Source organism: Empidonax traillii, unplaced genomic scaffold (assembly GCF_003031625.1).
Source record: "Empidonax traillii isolate 1590-97213 ecotype Southwest subspecies unplaced genomic scaffold, ASM303162v1 scaffold141:size962631, whole genome shotgun sequence".
Classification (NCBI taxonomy): Eukaryota; Metazoa; Chordata; class Aves; order Passeriformes; family Tyrannidae; genus Empidonax; species Empidonax traillii.
In genome coordinates this window covers 571,910-590,633 of record NW_020955334.1, presented here as the reverse complement: position 1 = coordinate 590,633, position 18,724 = coordinate 571,910, and the positions used below count along the sequence as shown (strand labels likewise).

The 18,724-nt window shown below is 44.0% G+C and overlaps 1 long non-coding RNA gene across 1 annotated transcript; it reads left to right on the top strand.

Annotated features, from left to right (window-relative positions):
* Positions 1 to 2,561: 2,561 nt before the first annotated feature.
* LOC114057667 lies at positions 2,562 to 16,621 on the top strand. The gene is made up of 3 exons (XR_003571277.1): positions 2,562 to 2,574; positions 8,567 to 8,578; positions 16,476 to 16,621. It is a non-coding gene; the product is annotated as an uncharacterized LOC114057667 (long non-coding RNA).
* The last annotated feature ends 2,103 nt before the right edge of the window (positions 16,622 to 18,724 follow it).

Below are 18,724 nucleotides of genomic sequence, written 5' to 3'. Positions count from 1 at the left end.
AGCATCAGGTGTCTAATTTTGCTGTTAACATCCTCTCCCATCATTAGATGTTGTTAGGAGGAAGTTACAAAATGAGATGCTGTTGTCCCTAGCCTTTTTTTGTCAAGTCCTAACACTTCTTTTGTGGTGCGTAGCAGCTTACACTGTAACAAGTTCCACTGAGATCAGTGGAACTGAACTTCACACAGCCATGTGCGGCATGAGGCTCGTGTTACATCTGGTGATAAATGTCAGACAGTCAAGGGCAGCTACCAGTCCCCAGAGCCACATGGCTCAGATGGCCTCATGTAAGGAGTGCTTATGGCTAACCCTTCTTAGAACACACCAGCCACATCCACTTTTCTGTACTGCTGGTCCTTGGTCTTCTCTGGGCTCATCCAGTCCACTTTTGATCCTAACACACAGTTATCATCTCCTGTGTTTTGTTGTGATTTTGCCTTAAAGTTGTCTGAAATAAAGATAGAACTATTCTGCAGCTCAGTAGAGTGGTGTTTGCGTTACACAGGCATGTGAAGATGTAAAGTGCCTCAGTGTGTGAAGTCACGCGGGATAGTGCTGGGGAACTGTGTAGCATGAAGAAAGTTCAACCTCACATGGTCTTGTCTCTAATTGCCTTTTTGGCAAGGATCCATGGATCCATGTCCAGACTCTTCTCAAGCTTTGCCTTGGAGAGACCTGGTTGGAGTGGTGCGAAACAGAGCAAGGGTGAGCTGACCCGTAAGCCGGTTCATGGAGTTGGGAGCTCGAGCTCATTTGTTTATCTTCTTTTTTTGAGCAGTGTGGATATATTCAGAGTCTAACTGTGTTTTACGAAAGTGAATTCTTTTTATTTCTAAATAGTTCTTACAAGAGAGTAAGTGTGATGCATAATATAGAGACTTTTAAATAAGAGAACAGTACGTTCTGGCCATACGTACTTGGAGTTTATATTTTTTTATCAGAACCAAGGAGATATGCATGTGTAAACCAAGGGTATAATTACAGTTTTAGTTCATTTCAGCTCTGAAATGAATCTATGGTAAGTTATATTTCAGAGCAAAGCTCCAAAACGCTGGCTGCTGCAGACTCACTGGTATGAGACCCTGACAGATCTAGCTATCAGTCTATAAGCTAGAATTAATTTGATACTGTGGCTTTTTGAATGCGCACAAAAATGTTAGGTATCTCTAAAAACGCTGATTCTGCTTCTTCACATGTTTTGGCAGGGCACTGCTAGCTGCAGGTATCAAATACCAATATAAGACAAAACAAATTTTTTACAGACTCACACTTAAAACCCATAAATCGCTGAGTAGAACAACTGATAGTGAGTCATTGGTGTCTGTCACTGGCATGATATCGTTTTTCTGGTTTAAAGTAACAAAATATTTTACTCAGGAAATTGTTGATTAGATCCTTTTGTTGGTATTGTTGTTGGTACAACTGTCAAGAGATATTTTGTTCAGATGTTGATTGAGATTGACTAACCCATTTAATTTCAGTTGAGTAAAAAGGTGCAATGTACCTGAATGGCGAAACTCAGATAGGGATGAAAAAGGCCTTCCTGTAGTGAAAGTCTTGGTCTGTTAAATGAATAAACTACCTTTCTGGCAAGGTGTTTTATGTTTCCTTATAAAGAAAAATGTAAATAGTTCTAAACTTCCACTTTGAAAAATGTTGTGCTTTATTTGGAAATAGCAAAGAAGGTTACTGTAAGTCACATTTCTTCCTGGGGATCTTGGAAAAAGAACTCAGTCTTCTGAGTTATTCAAGCCTTTAAAATATTTTTTCACCGTGAGGTGCCTTACAGTATTCCAGAGTCTTATTTCTAATAAATATAATTTTATACAGTGACCCTGAAAATCATCAGTTACAGAACTTTTGTTTCTTTGGTGTAAAAGTCTAGGAACAGCCTCTACTTCTATCTCAAGAATTGGTTTTTGGGCTTTTGTTTTGGTATCTCTTGGCTCCACCCTTCTCAAAGGACCACAGGCAGCCAGCAAAACATGGTGGCATTTTCAAAGCTAACACAGTTAGCCAGGATAGGTTATTTCATGTTTTGCTTATTTGCTTATTTTAAGGACAAAATTCTCTTTGGTGAACTGAACTATTTGCCAGATGGGCATAACCTTCTGTGATACCATTCATACTGCCCTTTGGAAGAGGGAGGACCTTCTGACCAACCTCAGTAATGCTGGTTGCAGGTTCTTTTCTTGCCAAAATGTTTGAAATGAGGTTGCAAGAAGAGTCAGAAGACAAAAGCAACTATCTTCAAAATATCTCACTTTAAAGTCTGCCTCTTTTTTTTGGAGGGGGGAAGAAAGAGTTGAAGTGACATCTTTCCTGTGATAGTGATGAGCATCTGACCCTTCAGCAGAAGAGTGTGGCTTTCTGTATATGTTTTACATTGTGTAACAGCACACTGCATTTTCCTCGTTTTAACTCTGGTTTTGGTTTGGTTTGGTTTGGTTCAGTTCTTGCATTTGTGTAATAATTTGATTTTGTTATCGCTATGGAATGATTTCTTTTGTGGACATTCACATGACAACTGCTGTCATACAATAAAAGGCATTTCTCAGAAGCGTGCAGAGTTCTGTTGTCATTGCAAATGTGTGCTTGAGGGCAGAAATGCTGGGCAGAACTAAGTCAGGTCATGTCTGAAATCTCCAAACACCTCTCAGTGGCATCACTATCCCTGAGAGCTAAAAGTCGACCACTTGGAGGTATAAAATGGATCCAGCTTGGTTTTACCAGTCATCTCCAGTCTGAAAACTGTCAGATCACGTTATCAACCTTTCTGCTTCGATTGCTAAAAAGTACTGCAAATAGTTTTTCAAACATTTTGATGGAAGAAACACTGCAAACAGGGTATGGTCTCTGCCTCAAGCACGCTCAGTGGACTGGACAGCCAAAAGGTGGAAGGGTAAAGAAAACAGAAGCGAGGTGGGTTAGCAGCACAGCTGCAAAATCTGGTGTCGTCTCTCAGTCCTGTACTTCTGTCTGATGAGTTTGTTGCTTAGTTCATCGAGACACTCTAAAAACTGTCTGTTTCTGAAAATGCTGCAGAATTTCTCCCTGAGTCTACCAGCTCTCTCAGGTCCTTCAGTCTGCTGTTTTGGTGCACGTTTCTGTTGTGGAATGGATGAGTTGTGTGTTTGTCAGTAATCCTCCTGTGCAGCAAGTTCTAGGACTGGGTGCAATAGGAGTTATTATCTGTCCTTTTATAACATGGAATATGTGTTGAGAATTTCTCAGATTTCTGCCAGAAGCCTATCTCACAACCACCATGCAGCTGTCTTAGTTGCCTCTAAGTGGATTTGGGTTAGGTTGTCACAGCACAAGTTACGTGTGGTATGTGCAGTATCCTCCCAGAGCAAGCACTTGCCAAATTCACGTGCTCCAACGTAATACAGCAAATCTCTTAAAAATGGATGAGGAAGATTTGTTTCCTTGCCTGAAAGAGAGCTGCTGATAATAAGCAGAGCAAAAGATGTGTTTTAGGCATTTGCCCACAAAACAAGCATAAATTTCATAAACTTCATGTTCAAAGCTGGTTTGTGGATTTGGAGCAATATTAATGTGCACAAAATCGGGACCATACTCTGATATATGAAATCGTGTTTCCATTGTCTGCACCTTGGCACCACTTAACTGCCAAATTTGCCTGAAATCAATAGCTTCACCTGTTCTGAGATACGAAATGCCGAGTGGATCTTAGCCACAGATCCAGCACATGCTGAAATAACCTTGAGAAGAAACTTGAGGTAGTCCCACTGCCATTTAGGAGCCAGGGCATATCCTACTTTTAGGTTGCTGGAGGGGCTTAAGGCAGGGTAGTGGGATCATACCCATTTTATTCAAACACATCTGAGTTAAAAGCTGCACCATAACTCCTCTCTCCTGCATGGGATACTCTGTGTTTTTAGAGCATGCTTTTGAGAAGTGGGAGATGGGTGTTGTAGGCTTTCCTTAGCCTGAGCCACTTGGGTCTTTCCATCTACTGTACTGCTGAAACATAATATTGAGAATCTTTTTGATGGGAACATTTGCCATGAGTGAATGACATGGGGGATTGTCTGCACTGGGACAAAGGAAAATCCCAGATTTTGAGTCCCAGTTCCAGGGAATATTTATGCATTTTATTCAAGAATTGTTGGGAGAAACAGCAGGAGGAGCTGGGTCTTCTGCTCCAGGGCTCTCGCAACAGCATAGCTGGGGTCTCCTTGGGCAGCAGGATCCATGTGCTTGTATTTGCTCCTGCTCTCTCACCCCAGTGGGGTGGGAGTGGCCTGGGCTGCAGCTCCCATGGCACTGGTCTGCTGTTTGCAGCCAGTGCTTTAGGTGTTGGGCAGCTCCACCAAAGCAAACCTGCTTCTCCTACCTCCCCAAGGACGCTGTTGCCCTGAGCACCATCACTACCATGTGGACCTCTGCTCTGGATGGGATGCTCTCTGTGCCCAGCTGATCCTACTGCAGTTGCTCCTAACACGAGGGCTCTGGAATACTAGCTGAAGTTTCCGCATTCACTATTCCTAGAGAATAATGCTGAATTTGATGCTTGAAGTATGGCTGGTGGGTTGTGTCATGCACATGAGACTTTAAAAGGAGCTGTGGTGCATTTTTCTTTTTTTTTTTATATATACATTTTTGCCCCTTTTGTAGTTTTGGAGACCTGCTATGGGAAATTAAAGTAGGTGGAACAGTGAAAAATAGTTCCCTTTGTTTAATTCCAGTAGGCTTTGTACCTCACAGTTCAAGCACAGATAGCAAATGAAGGAAGGAGTTACTTTATCCTGAGTGTAATTACCTTATGACATTAAATTGAGTTGGGTGGGAAATGCAGCCTCAGATTTATTAGTTGAAGTTTCATTGTCAACAAGAGCTGCTTCTTGAATATTAGAGGCCCAGATTTTCTTTTTAACATAAATGCCAAGCATGAATAGGGCAAGTGAGTGCTGTTGAACTGTCTTTTGAAAACATTGCCAGGATACCAAAAAAGAGGATTTCTCCCTGCTCCCTGCTCAGTTGAGGGGATTTTTCCTCATTCTGTACCAGAAGGAATGCAGCATTGTATCAAGAATATGGACCACTCTGTGTTTTGGTTGATTTAACATGTATGCACTTTTGCAGAGTAGTGATTTCCTTGAGTGGAGTTATGCTAGTAATTCACTGTGAGTCATTCATGCAGTGAATTAAGTGCCTCTTCCCACATCCAAGTCGTCTCCTGACAATCTTTTTTTTTTTTTTTTTTTTTTTTTTTTTTTTTTTTTTTTTTTTTTTTTTTTTGATTTACTTAACAAATCCTTTTGCAATTACTTTTAAGCATTCTGCGTAGGTCACACGTTTATGTATGTAGTCAATGTTTGTTGAATTTTTGAGTCACATTCATAATAGATCAGAGAAACTACATAGTGTTTTCTCTGTATCTGTTGGTATAAATGTCCGTACCTGCAAATTTAAAATTTTGTTTTCATCTGGTTTTGGGTGTGCATGCATATGTTCATTTCTGTGAGTATTCCTGTCAATAAAACTGGATTTACTTGAATGGCATGTCACATCATGCATACACATCAACACAGAAGGGAAAGGAATCTGCATTTTTCAAATAGTTTTATGGAAAAGTCTCTGCTGCCATTTCTAGCAGCGACAGAGACTGTCACAGCCTTGGGAGAACAGGAAGGTGCCTCTTCACATGCTGAAAGAATGTAGAGAGCAGCAAGTTGCAGTCTGCTGGGATGGAGCAGGGCTGACAGGAGTCTCCCTGCATTGGTGTTACCTGCATAGGTTCTTTGAGTGTTTCTGTGCTTGTAAGAACTTACTACAGACGCCGTGCAGAACCAGTTCACATTGCTGAAAGCAGAAAGTGAAAGGCCAAGTGCTGCTGGTAAGCAAGAACAGATGTTTATCCTGTGCCAGGAAGGCTGAAACCTGTTCCCCACAGGAGTTGTCCTTAGGAGTGTGCTGGCTGATTGCACCTCTGCCCCGTTTGAGTAATTTGGCTTATTTTGGAGGAGGAGCCTTCCAAAAAGGAGAAATTCCTAGGGAGAGCTTCCTAGAGCATGAAGGAAGCAATAGCAAGGTTTCCCTCAAAGGTCTCCGTCTCACAGGAAAAAAAAAAAAAAAAGGGCAGTTTTCTGCTCTTTTCAAGACGTGCTGGATCCTGCTGCAAGGCTCATGGGTGCTCTGCAAGGAAGGTGTAACAGCTACAGTGCTTAGGAGGACCTCCTAGTGGGCTAGTTAATTGGCTAATGGGGACGGCTTTCCTGCAGCCAAATGAACGTGAGTGCCACGATTACTTAACAGAGAGGTGTAGATCTTTGGGAGATGACTTCACTGGGCTGCCAAAAGGAATGGGCAACAAACCAGTTGGAGCTGCTGATGCTGTTGTCACAGATTTACCAGAAAGTCTGCTTTTCCTTCCAGCTTTTTTTTTTCTTCGCCTTTTTTTTTTTTCTTTTTCTGAAGAAGCGATTATCAGCTTAACCTTTCCCAGGAACTGATACTGAGGCAAACTTCTATCAGATATTGCTAAGTGTTATGTGCCTTTTCATGACTTCTTGGAGCGTGACAGCTGCCAAGCTCACAAAGTATTTCAGCCCTGTTACTGTAACTTTGGCTATTGTTGTTGGTAGCTGTTCAGGACTTTTCATTTGCCCGTCCTGAGGGGACTGTAATAAAGACTAGCCCCTGCTGTTAAATTGTTTGCATAATTCCTTTTTTTTTTTTTTTTTTTTGACTGGATAAGTTGATCTTAGGCTGGGAGAAGTATCAGCCGTGCTAGAGTTTTAACACCAATTCATATCTGAGTGATTTGAGATGAGTGTGTCCCTCTTCTCTAATCCATTGCCTTGAAGTTGAGGAAAGCGCTTGATTTCCCCCTTTGATTTCTCTGGACGACCCTTAATCCCGAATTTTAGTGAGGAGCTGATTTATTGACTAACATCAGGGATGGGACATTAATTCCCTGTCTGCCACCCAGCATGCCTGCTTGGAAAAAAAGAAACCTCCTCTGCTGTAGGTAAGATCAAAACCAAAGGGTATAAACCAAGCTGAAATCCATGTGTTCAAGCAGCTTGTCTGGAAAACTCAACTACACTGCCACTTAACCCTGGAATTGCCTGCAAGTCCTTGAAACACCTGACTCTTTGCCTTGGAGCTCACCCAGGTATCCTGAGCCACGCTCCTTGGGGTCCCCAGAGCTGCCAGAACTGGCAGTCTAGTGCCTCTTGCCTGCCAAAGCCTCCCTGGTGTGAAGTAAACGAGCATTTTACTTGTTCAGGGGCTTGGTGGGCCCTGGTAGCTGCACCTGGAACCTCCCCATGCAGCGCCATGGCAGCTCCAAAAGACTGCACACGTATGAGCACCCACAGAGCAAGGGAGGGAGGGGACCCCCCTGTCTGCTGCCTCCCAAGAAAGTGCCCTCAGGGGCAAGGATGCCTGGGGGAGAGACCCTCTCCTCCCCCCATCGCAGTGCCACCTTGCTGAAAGCCTTTCCTGGAGTCACGATTCCAGTGAGACAGGAGGAATTTGGATGCCAAAACCCACAGTCAGCGTGTAAATCTCCTGGAATAAGGGCTGTCAGGAGACTGAGGAGGCAGCCTGGGGCTCCCCACTCCCTGGTGACGGGCCTCAGAGCGAGGTTTCGGCATTAGGCACGTGCTTTTTGCTTGCTATCCCCCACACCCCCCCTCCACCCTCCTGAGTCTGACATTCCTGGCTGGAGTGTGGCAGTTTCAAAGCAGGGGTGGAGGAGGCTCCTCCGCCCAAGGTAGCCTCCAGCCTGGCTGTTGGGGCGCTCTCATGGGATGTGGGAGATGTGGGTTTGGGCCCCTCGGGCTGAGGCGGGAGAGGAACCTGGGCCTCCCACTTCCTCAGCATATGCTTTGAATACCAAGGCATTATATAATAAAAGCTATCACCACCTTTTCTTCTTCCTGCTTTGTTTTTAAAAGACTGATCTGTGTGGAGTCTTTTGAAAGAAAGGGCGTAGGTACCAATCTCCAGGAGAAGATTCCAGACAATGGATCCCAGGCAGACAGGATTGCCTCACTCCAGCCTCAAGGGGCTTTTAGTGCAAGAGAGAATTGCAGATACACCCTTGTCCTCCACTTTTCCTGTTGCTTGAATGTAAGCAGCTGCATGCTCTCTTCCAGAAGATCCCCCTGTGTCCTGCCGGCCCGGTTGCGTTCAAGTCTTGAAGCACCCAACTACCGCCATCAATCACGCAGGGAGTCTCAGTGTGGTTCATGAGCTCCTGGAGGCCAGATCACTTAAAAGTCAGGAATGTCAGTGCCCAAGCCTCTCCCAAATCTAACCTTAAATTCTCTAGTTAAATCAGCTTTTCAAATCCAGATGAAATTACTTGCCTCTTTGAAAAAATACTGAGGATAGAGGCTGGATGAAGCAGGATGTGCTTATATAATTGCATAAGCAGGTAAGACAATTTTTGTTGCTTTGAAAACTTTATAAGACTTTAGACTAGAAATAAACGTCCACAAGTAGCCTTAATCATTGCACTCAGTGAATACTCATTTGAAATCGTCTGGGCAATCAATTCTGATGCAGCTCTTTGCCTGGAAAAGCCCAGACAGTCCCAGATGTCTCTTTGATGCAGAATCGCACAAAGATTCAAATTTCCATTGCTCTGATGAAGCAAAATATCCCCTTTCCTAACTGAGAGGGAAGAAGTCCCTGTGTCCCAAAATATAAATGTGTTGCACATGGTGCCTGTTAATCAATGGAGTCAAGTCCGGAGCGGCATCAGCTCTTACAACTTGTACTCAGTGGTGCAATTATACAAATCCATATATCTCTCCATATAGCCCTATATCTCTCCATGATATATGAAAAGTCATGGCAGTCCAGTGAGGTGCCCAGTGACTGGAAAGAGGGAAATATTGCAATGATTTTTAAAAAGTGTAGAAAGGAGCACCCTGGGATTGACTTGTCATCCTCACCTCTCTGCCTGGGGAGATCATGGAATAGATCCTCCTAGAGCCTTTGCTAAGGCTCATGGAGGACAGGGAGGTGATTCGAGACAGACAGCATGGCTTTGCTCCAAGGGCAGGTCCTGCCTAACCAACCTTGTGGCCTTCTACAATGGAGTGATCACATCAGTGGACAAGAGAAGGGCTACAGATGTCGTTTCTAAAGATGTAAAGACTTTGACACTGTCCCCCACAACATCCTTCTCTCTGAATTGGATTTGATGGGTGGACTGTTTGGTGGATGAGGACTTGGTTAGCATACAGTCGCATTCAGAGGGTACAGGTCAATAGCTCAATGTCCTGATGAAGGTCAGTGACAAGTGGTGTCCCTCAGGGGTCCATCTTGGGTCACTATTTGGTACAGTTAAATATCTTCATCAATGAGATATTTAACAGTAATATTAAATGCACCCTGAGCAACTTTGCAGACAACAGCAAGCTGTGTGGTGCAGTTGACACACCTGAAGGAGGGATGCCATCCAGAGGGACCCAGATAAACTTGAGATGTGGGCCCCGGGGAACCTGATGAGGTTCAACAAGGCCAAGTGCAAGGTCCTGCACGTGGGTCAGGGCAACCCCCAGTGTCAATACAGTCTAGGGGATAAAGGGATTGAGAGCAGCCATGCCAAGAAGGAGTTGAGTGTGCTGGTGGATAAAAGGTTGGACATGACCCGGTAGTGTGTGCTCATAGCCCTGAAGGCCAACCGTATCCTGGGCTGCATTAAAAGAAGAGTGGCCAGCAGGTTGAGGAAGGTGATTTCCCCCTCCTGCTCCATTCTGGTGAGACCTCAGCTGGAGCACTGTGTCCTGCCCTGGGGCCTCCAACATAAGAAGGACATGGGCCTCCTGAAGTGGGTCCAGAGAAAGTCTGCAAAGATGAAAACAGAGCACCTCACCTATGAAGACAGACTGAGAGAGTTGACTTTATCCTGCCTGGAGAAAAGAAAGCCTCAGGGAAACTTTTCTGTGGTCTTTTGATACTTCAACAGGGTTTTAAGAAAGATGGGGACAAATATTTTAGTAGGGTCTGTTGTGATAGGACAAGGGCTAATGGCTTTAAACTGGAAAAGGGTGGATTCAGACTCGATGGAAGGAAGATATCTTTTACAATGAGGGTGGTGAAACACTGGAACAGGTTACCCTGGAAATCTATTATTCTCCCCTCCTTTTCTAGGCAGAAAATTCCAGAGGACAGGAGGCCAGCTCATCAGTAGAGTCTCCATGCAAGATGAAAGTCTTTGACTTGCAAATCAAAAGGCAATTAAAATGAAGAAAGGATGTCACTGTCCTTGCCACACATTTGTCAAGAGAATTCGCCAAAGGATGACAAAGATCCCCTGCAACCCCTTCATTCCCATCTTCATTATCATAATTTGCCAGTGGAGCAATCATTGTGAGGGACACCAGCTCTGGTGGAGGAGATTGAGGCTTTCTTCACTCTTTGAGAAGTCAAGGAAGCTGAAAGGCATGAAATAGAAACCTTCCCCAGGATGTCCTGAGAGGCTAAGTGTACATTCGAGGAAGTCCAACCGCAGGAGAACTGACTGGTTACCCTGGGCCTGGACTGACTGCCCAGATATGATGCTTCACGGACCCTCAGGTAGTTTTTGCCAGGTGTTGTGATGAGATGCTGCTCTGATACCATCAGGAGATGCTCATCGCAGAGAAATAAAGAAAGAAGGTATTATAGAGGATCATTTCAATACCTGACACTCTTACACTTGGCTAATTGTATTTGTTCATTAAGATAAGGATCAGCGTTCAGCTTCTTCTACATTTAGGTCAGCCTTCCAGTACATTTGCACTTGCAAGGGAAAGCTGCTTTAATGAGGCATAATGAAACTTGCTACACATTGCATCATAACTTCTGTGTTAATATCATTTACACATGATAAAATGCAAATAGTATTGACCGTCAATGCACAATCATGCTTAATCCTCTAAGCCCACACACACGCATGTGCTAAAGCTAATATCCCCAACAGTAAACAAAATATACATCTGTGCCTCTCTCCATCCTCCTGAGAACATTCATTTTCCCAAAACTACAAGGTGCATTAGCTTTACCCACACAGCCAAGCAAATAGATTACCACCGGCTCAGAAGTGCTCTGGCTCCTGTAGATACCCTCATGCTCTGCAGCTCACAAAAAAACATGGCAATGCCGTGACCTTACTGTAAACAACCAATGTTAAACAGACCCACGCTCTGCATTATAGGTGTTCAGAGGGCATTTATAATGCTTAACTCCAGTTGACTCTCCCAGTGCATTTTGGGTGTCCAAGGTCTGCTTGACCATCTTCTGTAGGCACCCTGAATTTTGAAATAGGCATCTCAGCTAAGTGATAACCAGGAGAGATGCTCACATTCTTCTCCATTTGGGATTTGCACTGGTAGAAGGGTACTGGCATACTCTTTTACATCTGTGTTTTGGAGTTGGAATGTAGTGCAAAAGGCAAGGTATTAAGCTGAAGTGGGATCAGTTAGTGACTAGCCACCTTCAGTGAATAAATATTCCCTGGACATTAAATGGGTCCACATGTACTTCAAGAAATGCAGATTAAGCACACAGGGAAAGTTAAATTTAATTGTAATTCTGTTGTGGGAAGTTCAGCTCACGATGTCAGAATCACTAAACCACTTTCATGTATCTTAAGGTTGCATGCTATTTGAGAGTACTACCCCTGAACTTTATGATTTAAGGTCTCTGCATCTCTGATTTCCTGAGAGCTGCAAAACTTTTTAAATCAACTTTTCTTATTCTTTGAATGTAAAATACTCACATTAGTTCAGGACTGGTGAAAAATTCTCTGTGGAAATTTCTCCCCCTCCTTATGAAACACAGCATTGCAGCAACTGTTTGCCATTTCCCAGTGCTATCTGCAAAGCGCTGCCGTGGGTTTTAATGATCCAGAAAAATGCAACAGACAGCAGTTGTCTGGAGAAACCATAGAGTTGTACAGGACATGATCCTTGGGGAGGCATCCCACTGGTGAGGAAACCCTGAGGAGCAGCTGAACAAGCTTAGTGCCCTTCAAAGATAGATACTCTTCTGCTTTGGTAGCACAGACTCTTATTTCAAGTGGGGTGCTTCATGAAGTTAGTAAAATTTAGCTCCACAGTGCTTACCAGCTGTCTCACCATGGACAATCACAAATGAGCAAAGAAGGTTTGCTCTCCAGAAAAGGGAAGTGTCCCAACTTGTGTCACTAGCTAAGCCTGATTAGTTCACAGAGCTGATCAGAGTGTGCTCAATCGTGAATACAGATGTGCTCTTTAGACACTTTTTGGCCCATTCGAAGCTTGGCATTATATTAATGTGCCTGCCTGTAATCACATTGTATTGCCTCAGCAATCATAAAGTGAAAACTTTTTTTTTTATTTAATATTGGTGAAAGCAGATGTTATTCAGCATTTATTGTGCTTTCAGTGCCTTAGGGGCTGGAAAGACCAGTGTGTGCCAGCACTGTGTATCAAAAAGCAGAGACCATACATTCAAGGTACAGAAGAGTGCAAATGCAGGGGAAACATCACCTCCAAGCAGAATAGGCAGCCCACTGTCTGTATGTCAGTCCAGGACCTCAAGAGACAGGGGCTTCTCACAGTAGCTGAATGCAGACTCCTCTCAGCCAAACAGTGCGCTCAGTTTGAGGACTCTGCATGTTAGACTCTTGATACCTTCACTCGGCAAAGCTTTGGCTCTGTTAGTTCCAGCAAAGTAGAACTTGGGTGAATCAGCCTCCCTCAGACCATGTAGCGTGATTCACATGCTAGGAATCCAGCCTCTCCTAACCAACGGAAGATCCAGCATTGGAGCTGCATTTAGTATCAGCTCTGTGAGCATTTTTGTATGCAATCCTCAGGGGTGAACTCCAGCTGTCAGGAGTGTGCCCTGGATTGCTCCGATGGGATTTGCAGAAGTGAAGCTGTGGGTGCAAGGGGTGGGATTGCACTCATTAGGAGAGAAAGTGAAGGTTTTTGACTATACCAGTAAGTCAGATGGTGTGAGCTCTGTGCTGCGGTCAGTTACATGTTTTGGTGAGCGTGTCCCCGGCGCAGCTGTGGTCAATGAGAGCTAACATCCTCCTAGGCAGCACAGGGTGTGTGGCACGGATTGGGCTCTGCTCTTCAGGGGCTGTATGGATAAGGCCAAGTGTTTTGGAGGGGAAAGAGTCTTTACTTGTGCATGCGCAAATCATGCACGACATAAAAAGGACTTGCCGTCTGAGTGCTAGAAACTTCTTTCACAGCTAGTAGTGCATGTGCAAACATATGGTAGACTGTGCGGTATGGACATGTGAGACATACATGCACATATATATATATGTTTATGTACATATATCTTTATATACATGCACAGACATGTGTGCATACACTGCACTTTTATGCAATAACCAATTTTAGTGCTATAATGACCTATACTGCAGACTAAGAGCCATGTCCTCTTATTCTGTTTCTTTTTTGGAAAAGGTAGGTCAACCCACACTTATTTTAACAGGTTTCCCATTCTGAGCATCAGTGGGCTTCAATGCCCTCAGCACAACACTGTGGTGAGCTGGTTTTTTCTCCCTGAAGGATGATGGGACTGGGTTGAATAATCTTAGTGCTACGGCCTCTCTGCATTTTCTGTCCAGAGTGGGGTTGCTGAAGTCTAGCTCCGGCTTCACTCCCATCATCATACCATTATGTCTGAAACACCTGATTTTGTTACCTGCCTTTTGTGTAATTCTCTGGACTCCTCTCCAGCAAAGACTCACAGGCAAAGAATGCTAACATGCTATTTGCTGAAATTCTCATGGATGAGAAAATTAACACCCCCTTCCTTTTTGTTGTTGCCATGGTCACAGGAAAGGAATTAAAGCATCAAAGCCTTCCATATCCTGATGATGGATTAAGAAAATTATTAATTTGTCTTATAAAAAGGCAGGTTGTGTCTCTGCAATTAATGTTGGAGAGCTCTTCATGAGGGGAATTGCAACCTCCTGGGCGGAGAAGGCTAAAACATCTGCTTTTTCACTAGCTTAGATAGATGGGGCTGCTATGGGGGTCTGTGCCATAACTCCTGCCTTTATTAGTTATTCCAGATAGGATTTGGCTGCCTAGGCAGTGGCTTCTTTGGGGCACAGAATTAAAAATTAAAAAGTCCCCCAACAAATTAAGCACTTTCCTTTATCCTTATTTCTTATGCTCCAACCATGATCTCTCAGAATTTCTTGCTTTGCAGGGTGAGGAAGAGAAAACTCGGAAGAAAACCCTACTTACATTTAATGGTCTGGGATATGTTTCTATTCATGTTTTACCTTGCCTTTCTAGCTCCCTGGTGCCCAGTGCCTACCTACTGGGGAGGCAGCTGTTTATATGGGAACTCTTTACAAAGATTGGTTTCACAGTGTGACATGTTCTCCTGGGAAGCTGCAGGCTTGGCCATGGCCACCACACCTGACCCACCATCAGGCATAAAGACTCAGTTCGATAGAGACTTTCTGATGAATCTGGGTCTCTTTTCCCACCTTCATCTCACAATGTTTCTTGGTGATCTGTCCTGGCTGGAGAACCTGCAGGGAACAGCTGAGATGACCATCACCTTTGGGGCTGCCTATGCTTGCGGGACAAAATGCGGAGGAAAATATATTACCCTGTCTGATTCTGTTATTAAATATTCTTTCTTTTGATTCACCTTTTCTTCTCCATTTCCTGAGCCTAAAGGTGCTGCTTTGACCTTCTACTGCCAGCAGCGGTGTTGTCTGATGACAGAAATCAGAACTCCACGCAGACTCTTTTAAATTCATGCTTTTGTATTTCTTCTTGGTGCGTTCAGGTAATTTGAGCCCTTTCACTCCTTCCTGAAAGGGAACGTCTTAGCGCTTCCCATTTAAAACCATGGAAGTAAACTGTTGCAAGATAGTACCTGGTGAGCCAGTGCTGCTGGAGTGAAGGGAGGCTAAGCAGTGCTTGTGACATGGAGTGGTGCATCATCCTAACCTCATGGCTCGCCCCTTTGATATGGTGTCTGTCAGGCACTGTGCTTTGCCTACCTTGCCGTGGGAAATGAGGGAACTTGTTTGTCACTTTTCCTTACTCTGAAAGGGCACAAAGGAGGAAAGGATCTTTTCTATGAGTGGTAAGCTGCCTTTTCCCTTTGATCTGCTTTATGGGAGTAACTTTCCCCTCTGAATAAAAAGAATGCCAGGAATACTTCTTGGAAAAGCTGAATGCAATTTGGAAACTCAATAGGAGTTTGCATACCCGCCATATTCCTATGAATAATACAGTGCTGCTCTCGCAGCGACCACATCCAGACCACACTCAGTTCAGATATCTTTCTTGAAGACACTGCTGCAGTCAGGAAGGCTCCTTCAGTTGATTGAAAGATATGAAACCCTTGTTCCTGGGCCTGATGGGTGTAATTAAGAGCTTTGAAACCAATGTTGTAACTCCATGAGGGATGTTTCTTTGGTGTTAAACATGCCAAATGTCCTACTGCTCAGATGCTGAGCTATAATACTTAAGGTCTCAGTAATTGGGGAGAAAACACATGTTTACCTCTGTATATGTGTGATGATCATGAGGCCTGGTGATATTGGTGTCACAATTGCACTTTGACGTGCAAATAGACTGATTTGCAAACACAACTTAAACCTACAAAGTCTAAAAAAGGAAAATGCTATGCCATGTGTAACCTAGATGTATTTATACATTAATTAAACTCGCTTGGAAGTGTTCCACAGTGTACCAATGCTATTTATATTTCCTCTGGTCAACAATGGGTACACAATGTGCTGAATTTCAAATAGGTCCCAAAAGAGTTTACCTTCTCCTCGGATAGCCTTTGACAACTCAAAAACACTGATACCATTTTCTCTGTCATGCCTTTTCTCTCCAGCTGTGCTGAGTAATTGAGTTGGTAGCCCAGGTGGCACCTCAACACCTCCACAGCCCTTGATACTGAGCTCCTTTTGGCCAGCCTGCACCAAGTATGCATTGTGCTATCCTGTTCATCTTTATTTTCTCCCTATTCAATACTAGAAGGCCTTAGTGCTCACCATAATCTCTCCTTATGGTAACGCAAGCACTCAAATGCTGGTGGCCACACGCAGATATATCTTGGTGTTCAACGTCAGGACTGTGGGGAGAGAAATATTTATCTGTCAAAAGAAAGGGAAGAAGGAGAAGCAGACGTCATGCAAAAATCCTTTACCCAGGCCACGGTTTACATTCTGTCAAGAGAAGGAATTAAACTTACATGTAAATTCCTTTATATGGAAATGTCCACTGTTTAATTCAGAAAAAGTGCGGAAAAAAATTATAAATTTCCTATTTTCTTCCTTCCAGACTCTTCAGAGACCCACCACAGGTCCACAGGGGAAGTTTGCAAATGTCTTTTGCATTTTTTGCATTTGCATTTTATGTCTGGGTTGCATCAGCCAAAGCATCTTCAACCAGTCAAGAGAGGGGATTGTTCTGCTCTGCTGTGCACTGGTGTGGCCTCACCTTAAATATGGTGTACAGTTTTGGGCACCACAATATAAGAAAGGTATGAAGCTCTTAGAGAATGTCCAAAGGAAGGCAATGAAGATGGTGAAGGGCCTTGAGGGGAAGCTGAATGAGGAATAGCTGAGGTCACTTAGTCTGTTCAGCCTGGAGAAGAGGAGACTGAGGGGAGACCTCATTGCAGTCTGCAGCTTTCTCCTGAGAGGAAGAGGAGGGGCAGGCACTGATCTCTTCTCTGTGGTGACCAGTGACAGGACCTGAGGGAATGGTCTGAAGTTGTGTCAGGGGAGGTTTAGGCTGGATATTAGAGAAAGGTTCTTCATGAAGAGGGTGGTTGGCTCCCCAGGGAAGTGGTCACAGCGCCAAGCCTGACAGAGTTCAAGAAGCATTTGGATAATACTCTCAGGCACATGGTGTGACTCTTGAGAATGGTCCTGTAAAGGTCTAAGAACTTGACTAGATGATCCTTGTGAGTCTCTTCCAACTCAGCATATTCTGTGATTCTGTGATTCTGTCCTCTGCTCTATGGCACTCCTGCTGTGAGCAACCCATGCTTTCTGGGGAATGTGGAGGATGCTTTACACCACATAAACTTTTCTTTCTTCCTCTTTTGATTTTTCTCATGGACTCCAATGTGAAGATTTCCAGGTAATGCTGTACCAGCCTGCTCCCAAGATAGGGGAAGCTGAGATCAGAGACTTCAGTGAAGGAGTGACTCCAGCTTGTCTATGATTCCATAGGTGCTGCCGATGGAGGCATACAGACATGCAACTATGCCCATATAGACCTGGTAATCCATTTCCACAGATACATCGTCTTTCATAAGCCTCTGAAAAAAACAGAAGAGGAGGTAATGTCGCTAAACTTATACTGTGAAAAACTCACTTGGAAATGGATTTCTTCCTCAAGCACTATGGAAGGAAGTACTCAAGATAGAAATCATGATAAGACAGCCTTATGTCTGGGTAGCCAAAGGTGGGAGGGAGGGAGGCAGAAAGGAAAGCAGGAAGGCAGGAAGGCAGGCATGAAGGCAGACAGGCAGGAAGGAAGGAAGAAGGTTTAGCTGCATGACTTTTCAGTATAAATATTAGAAATTGGTTACACCAAAAGTAAGACAGGTTATATGGGAAGAACTATCTGGTATATTGAGAAAGGATGATTTTTTTTTTTAAATTTTGTAGAGAAAAGAGAATTTTTTTTTTAAACCCCACAGAAAATTACAAGAAAAAAGAGTTGTAGCTTGATGGGTTAAATATATTTGAGGGGAAAAAATGCAATTCCTGCTCAATTCGCTACCAAGAAACCAGCTGGCAAAATAATGGTAAAAAACTATAAAACTCTGTGTGAAGACTTCTCGTAGCACAGGGGATGCCACTGAGGTGTGCTGGGCTTTCAGCAACAGGTGTGTGAAACTCGTTTCTCTCCTGCATCATAATAGCAACATGAAGGACATTATCAGAAACTGCCATTTTTGTGATGGCTTGAGCAGGACAGGGGGTCACTCCTGGAGTTACACATGTGAGGACCAGGATGGAGGCAGAATTCGTGGTTTGTCATGCCCCTGATGCTGCTGTTCCTGTGGAAAGGCAATGGGGCTGGTGGGAGGGTTTCGGTCCTATGCTAAAACAGAAAGTGTGTGGCATAAAATAATTGCAGCACCAAGAGGTGCATGGAAGAGTTGTAAGCAGGCAGAAGCGTGTCCCCATCTGAGGGGATCTCCCCCTCATCTGCCTGCACATAGATTTAAAGATGAGGGTTTGAGAAGGTGTAGTAAGGAAGGGCACCTCTGGAGAGGCTGCTGCTTTAGGAAGGGTAAAGAAAAGTCATTCCTGAAGGATGGGAGACTAAATAAAAATATGCATGCTGCGGACACAGATAAGTGCTGCAGACTGTAAGACTGGGATAGCCAGTTTAGAAATATTCATCTTGCGCAAGATGGATAGAAATATAATCTGGTTAACACCCTGGGTAGTGGGGAGAGACTGAAGATGAAGCTGGATATAGGATCATAACACAGTGGCTGTCATCCTGCTTTGGCAGTATTAAAAAATCCTTCTGTGGCATTGCACTAATGCAAACACCAGTGTTGCTGAAGATTTAAAACTCCAGACAGATCAGAAAAACCAGGACAGGGGCTGGGTATCTGTATGGTACCAGGAGGAAGATATCAAGCACTGCAAGGGCAGAAAAAGCCAGTGAAATTTAGCTAGACTAAAGATGGACGAGCACTGCCCTGCCTCTGCCCATCACCTGAATATATGGCCCAG